At 42.0% G+C, this 6,558-nt stretch overlaps 1 non-coding gene across 1 annotated transcript; it reads right to left on the bottom strand.

The window, feature by feature from the left end:
• Window positions 1-581: 581 nt before the first annotated feature.
• Window positions 582-685, bottom strand: LOC148580459 (small nucleolar RNA R71). The gene has a single exon (XR_015899520.1). It is a non-coding gene; the product is annotated as a small nucleolar RNA R71 (small nucleolar RNA).
• Between the last annotated feature and the right edge of the window lie 5,873 nt (window positions 686-6,558).

The following is a 6,558-nucleotide window of genomic DNA, read 5'->3' on the forward strand; positions in this document are numbered from 1 at the left end:
CCCACAACTAACAGCAATTTTGACGCAAATACTGTCTGCACCTATTTTCTTTGCTTGTACTTGTTGGTTGTATGACAGGGAGAAGAAGCGGGGCTTCAACTTCCTTTGAGGAATACTTTGAACCTAACATGGAAGAAAACATGGAAAATCATCATGAAGAAGAGACTCACAACCATGGCAGAGGAGGTGGAGCAAATCATGCTGGGGAGGATAGAAGAGTTTTGGGCTCTTACATCAATCCAAACCCAGGCAATTGTGGAAGTAGCATCCAAAAGCCAACAATCCATGCCAACAACTTTGAACTTAAACCACAGCTCATCACCCTTGTTCAGAACAACTGTTCGTCTGGAGGAGGTGTTCAAGAAGACCCCAATCAACACTTGACCACCTTCCTGAGAATATGTAACATAGTAAAGTCTAATGGTGTTCATCCTGATGCCTATAGACTGCTCTTATTTCCTTTCTCACTCAGGGACAAGGCAACCAAGTGGCTGGAATCTTTCCCAAGGGAGAACTTGACAACTTGGGAGGATGTGGTGAACAAATTCTTAGCAAGATTCTACCCTCCTCAACGAATCAATAGGCTGAGAGCTGAGGTTCAAACTTTCAGGCAACAAGATGGTGAGACTCTGTATGAAGCATGGGAGAGGTTCAAGGACTTAACAAGGAGATGTCCACCTGACATGTTCAACGAATGGGTGCAGCTGCACATTTTCTATGAAGGGCTATCCTATGAGTCAAAGAAGGCCGTGGACCATTCATCTGGAGGATCCTTGAACAAGAAGAAGACCATTGAGGAAGCCATAGATGTTATTGAAACAGTAGCAGAAAACGACTACTTCTATGCTTCCGAAAGAGGGAACACAAGAGGAGTGATGGAGCTAAACAATGTAGATGCTCTGTTGGCCCAAAACAAGCTCATTACCCAGCAGCTAGCTGACCTCACCAAGAAGATGGAGAGGAACCAAGTAGCAGCAATCTTATCTTCATCAACAATCCAAGAAGGAGTGAATGAAGAAGCAGAGGGGAGTCAGGAGCAAGCCAACTACATTGGGAATTCACCAAGGAAAAACTATAATCCATACTCCAAGACTTACAACCCTGGATGGAAAAACCACCCAAACTTTGGTTGGGGAAGTAAGCAAGATCAAAACCAAGACCAGAGGACATCTCAACACCCCCACAACAACACTTCTCCACACACTTATCAAAACCAAAACAGCACATCTGCTCCGAACCACTCATCAATTGATGACAAGCTCTCTAAGATCGAAACCTTCATTGAAGGAATATGCAGAGACATTCAAGACAGTAAAGCATTCAGAGAGGAAGTGCAGTTAAACATGCAGAATCAAAATGCTGCCATCACAAAACTGGAAACACAAATTAGCTACCTATTTAAGCAGCTTTCTAACCACAATTTTTGCTATGATGCCCATTCAAGCAAAAGGGAGGAGTGTCAAGCTATCACACTTAGGAGTGGGAAGGAACTGAAGGAACATCCCCAAAAACCACAAGAAGAAGGCTCAAATGAAAAGGGAGAAGAGCAAGATGGAATGCAAACCCCCACGCCAAGTCTGCAGAAAGAAAAAAAGATACCCCAACTGAACATCTCAAGAGCTCCATACCCCCAGCTATTGAAGAAAAAGGAAGATGACAACCAGTTCTTGAGATTTTTGGAAATCTTCAAGAAGCTACAAATCAACATACCATTTGCTGAAGCCATAGAACAAATGCCACTTTATGCCAAGTTTTTGAAGGAGCTAATGACTAAGAAGAGAAGCTGGAAGAACAATGAGACTGTGATACTAACTGAAGAGTGCAGTGCTATCATTCAGCATAAACTACCTCAGAAACTGAAGGATCCTGGGAGTTTTCAGATCCCTTGCATCATAGGAGAAATCACAGTAGAAAAGGCTCTTTGTGGCTTAGGAGCCAGCATCAATTTGATGTCAGTAGCTATGATGAGAAAGATGAAAATTGAGGAGGCTAAACCAACAAAAATGGCGCTACAACTGGCAGACCGGTCGTTCAAATTCCCTCACGGGATAGTAGAGGATTTGCTAGTAAAAGTAGGAGATTTCATATTCCCAGCAGATTTTGTGGTGCTGGACATGCAGGAAGACGCCAAGACCTCCATCATCTTGGGAAGGCCATTCTTGGCCACTGCTGGAGCTGTCATTGATGTTCAGAAGGGTGACCTCACCCTGAGATTACACAATGAAAAGATGACATTCAATGTGTTCAAGGCCATGAGTTATCCACCGGAATAATTGGGGGAATGCATGAGGTTAGATGCACTTGAGGATGAAGTGGAGGAGAATTTTGAAGAAGATGAACCTGAAGAGAACGAGAGATTGGTGGAGGAAGAATCTGAATCAAGTGAAGAGGTAGCTACAGCAGAAATACATATACCAAATGCACCAAAGGAAGGGAACGAAAAATCAGAAGCACCCAAACTTGAACTCAAAGCATTGCCACCCACTCTCAAATATGCATATCTAGGAGAAAATGAAAACTACCCAGTGATCATAAATTCATCCCTCAGTCAAGATCAAGAGGATGAACTACTCAAGGTGCTGCGGGAGCATAAGGATGCCATTGGATGGACCCTTGCTAACTTGAAGGGAATCAGTTCAGCCATATGCATGCATAAAATACTGTTAGAAGATGATGCGAAGCCATCAATTCAATCCCAAAGAAGGCTGAACCCAATCATGAAAGAAGTGGTACAGAAAGAGGTTATGAAGCTTTGGCAAGGAGGGGTCATATACCCAATTTCGGACAGCCCTTGGGTTAGCCCCATACATGTTGTGCCAAAGAAGGGAGGGATCACTGTGGTTACCAATGAGAAGAACGAGCTCATACCTACAAGGACCGTCACAGGATGGCGGATGTGCATAGACTACAGGAAACTCAATGAGGCTATGGTGCACGAATTATGAATCACACTTTTCACAACTCGTACCACTGACCAGCAAGTGCATTGGGTCGTCCAAGTAATACCTCACGTGAGTAAGGGTCGAATCCCACGGAGATTGTTGGTTTGAAGCAATCTATGGTTATCTTGTAAATCTTAGTCAGGAAGTCAATTATGTTTATCAGTTGAATTGCAAATAAACAAGAGAGCATGGATTAAAGGTTACTTGTTATGCAGTAATGAAGAATATGTTGGAGTTTTGGAGATGCTTTGTCTTCTGAATCTCTGCTTCCTCTGTCTTCTTGTTCACGCACGCACGTCCTCCTATGGCAAGCTGTGTGTTGGTGGATCACCATTGTCAATGGCTACCTTCCATCCTTCCAGTGAAAACTACGCTCACGCGCTCTGTCACAGCACGGCTAATCACCGGTTGGTTCTCGATCCGGTTGGAATAGAATCCCTTGATTCCTTTGCGTTTGTCACTAACACCCAGCCTTCAGGAGTTTGAAGCTCGTCACAGTCATTCAATCCTTGAATCCTACTCGGAATACCACAGACAAGGTTTAGACTTTTCGGATTCTCGTGAATGCCGCCATCAATTCTAGCTTATACCACAAAGATTCTGATTAAGAGATCTAAGAGATACTCATTTAATCTGATATAGAACGGAGGTGGTTGTCAGGCACACGTTCATGGGTTGAGAATGGTGATGAGTGTCACGGATCATCACCTTCATCACAGTTAAGCGCGAATGAACATCTTAGATAGGAACAAGCGTGTTTGAATAGAAAACAGAAATACTTGCATTAATTCATCGAGACACAGCAGAGCTCCTCACCCCCAACAATGGAGTTTAGAGACTCATGCCGTCAAAGAGTACAAAGTTCAGATCTAAAATGTCATGAGGTGCAAAATAAGTCTCTAAAAGTTGTTTAAATACTAAACTAGTAGCCTAGGTTTACAAAAAATGAGTAAACTATGATGGATGATGTAGAGATCTACTTCTGGGGCCCACTTGATGTGTGCTGGGGCTGAGATTTAAGCAATTCACGTGCAGAGGCCATTTGTGGAGTTGAACGCCAGTTTTTGTGCCAGTTTGGGCGTTCAACTCCAGCTTTTGATCCTTTTCTGGCGCTGGACACCAGAATTGGGCAGAGAACTGGCGTTGAACTCCAGTTTACATCATCTATCCTTGTGCAAAGTATGGACTATTATATATTGCTGGAAAGCCCTGGATGTCTACTTCCCAACGCAATTGGAAGCATACCATTTCGAGTTCTGTAGCTCCAGAAAATCCACTTTGAGTGCAGGGAGGTCAGAATCCAACAGCATCAGCAGTCCTTTTTCAGCCTGAATAAGATTTTTGCTCAGCTCCTTCAATTTCAGCCAGAAAAATACTTGAAATTACATAAAAACATACAACTCATAGTAAAGTCCATAAATATGAATTTTTCCTAAAAACTAATGAAAATAGACTAAAAACTAACTAGAACATACCCAAAACTATATGAAATTAACCCCAAAAAGCGTATAAAATATCCGCTCATCACAACACCAAACTTAAACTGTTGCTTGTCCTCAAGCAACTAGACAAATAAAATAGAAGACTAATAGGTTGAGAAGCAATAATATCTCAGAGTTTTTGAGTGAAGTTCAGATTCTAATTAGATGAGCGGGACTAGTAGCTTTTTGCTTCTGAACAGTTTTGGCATCTCACTTTATCCATTGAAGCTCAGAGTGATTGGCATCTATAGGAACTTAGAATTCAGATAGTGTTATTGATTCTCCTATTTCAGTGTGATGATTCTTGAACACAGCTTTTTTATGAGTCTTGGCCGTGGCCCTAAGCACTTTGTTTTCCAGTATTACCACCGGATACATAAATGCCACAGACACATAATTGGGTGAACCTTTTAGATTGTGACTCAGCTTTGCTAAAGTCCCCAATTAGAGGTGTCCAAAGTTCTTAAGCACACTCTTCTTTTTGCTTTGGACCTTGACTTTAACCGCTCAGTCTCAAGTTTTCACTTGACACCTTCACGCCACAAGCACATGGTTAGGGACAGCTTGGTTTAGCCGCTTAGACCAGGATTTTATTCCTTTAGGCCCTCCTATCCACTGATGCTCAAAGCCTTGGGATCCTTTTTATTTGCCCTTGCCTTTTGGTTTTAAGGGTTATTGGCTTTTTGCTCTTGCCTCTTGGTTTTAAGAGCTTTTGGCTTTTTCTGCTTGCTTTTTCTTTTTCTTTCTATTTTTTTTTCTGCAAGCTTTGTTCTTTGCTGCTTTTTCTTGCTTCAAGAATCATTTTTATGATATTTTATATTATCAATAACATGTCTCATGTTCATCATTCTTTCAAGAGCCAACATATTTAACAGTCTTAAACAACTAATTCAAAAGACATATGCACTGTTCAAGCATTCATTCAGAAGACAGAAAGCATTGCCACCACATGTTACTAATTAGAATTTTTCTTATTAAAAACTCGAAATTTTATTGCCTCTTATTCAAAAGATCTACTACTTTATTCATGTTTGCTGATGATGAGAAAAATAAACTATAGCTTAATTGGAGATAAAATCAAAATAGATACTAATTACTACTATATGACTCCTAAGGTAAACTTCTATAAGGACACTGTCACAGAGTTAAGGCAGAAATTGGAAATTAACAACCTTTATTCTGGGGGAACGGGGGTTCCTCTGATCCTTGGGGTGCTTGGTCCTGCAAGAGAAGACTTTTAGCGCTTCAATTCCCTTAAGTCACGCCCTTGCTCCTCTTGTTCTTTAAACATATAGGTCAGCATTTGACTGTGTTCCTTCTGTTCTTTTATTATTTGCTCCATAGCTTCTCGTATCTTGGTAACAGACGTCTCAAGATACTCCCAGTATTCAGATTGAGGGATCTCTGGGAGGAATTCCTGTGCTCTCTTCTTGATGGGATCATCCTGTGCTTGTTGTTTTTCCATTGATGCTTTGGTGATTGGCTTCTCAATTGAGATATACTCAGTTATTCCCATCCTTACTCCAGCGTCCTTACAGAGCAGAGAAATCACGCTTGGATAAGCCAACCTGGCCTCTTTAGAATTTTTGTTAGCAATTTTGTAGAGTTCAGCTGAAATCAGCTGATGAACCTCCACTTCCTTTCCCATCATGATGCAATGGATCATCACTGCTCTTTTAACTGTGACTTCAGAACGGTTGCTAGTAGGCAACAGAGAATGCCCAATGAAATCTAGCCATCCTCTGGCGACTGGTTTGAGATCCTCTCTCTTGAGTTGATTTGGGACACCCTTTGTGTTGGTGGTCCACCTGGCTCTAGGGATACATATGTCCTCTAGAATCTTATCCAGGCCCTTGTCTGCTCTCATCATCCTCCTGTTGAAGGAGTCTGGATCATCCTTCAGCTGAGGTAGCTTTAAGATCTCCCTGATCCTGTCAGGGTGGGTATGAACAATCTTTCCTCTGACCACGGTCCGATAGTCATAGAGAGCAGTCCCAGATAGTTTCTTCTTGTCAGTTTGCCACATATTAGCATAGAACTCCTGGACCATGTTCCTTCCCACTTTCGTTTCAGGATTAGCTAGGACTTCCCAGCTCCTGATTCGAATTTGCTCCTGGATCTCCGGGTATTCATCT

Source organism: Arachis ipaensis, chromosome B10 (assembly GCF_059453495.1).
Source record: "Arachis ipaensis isolate K30076 ecotype BB chromosome B10, ASM5945349v1, whole genome shotgun sequence".
NCBI lineage: Eukaryota > Viridiplantae > Streptophyta > Magnoliopsida > Fabales > Fabaceae > Arachis > Arachis ipaensis.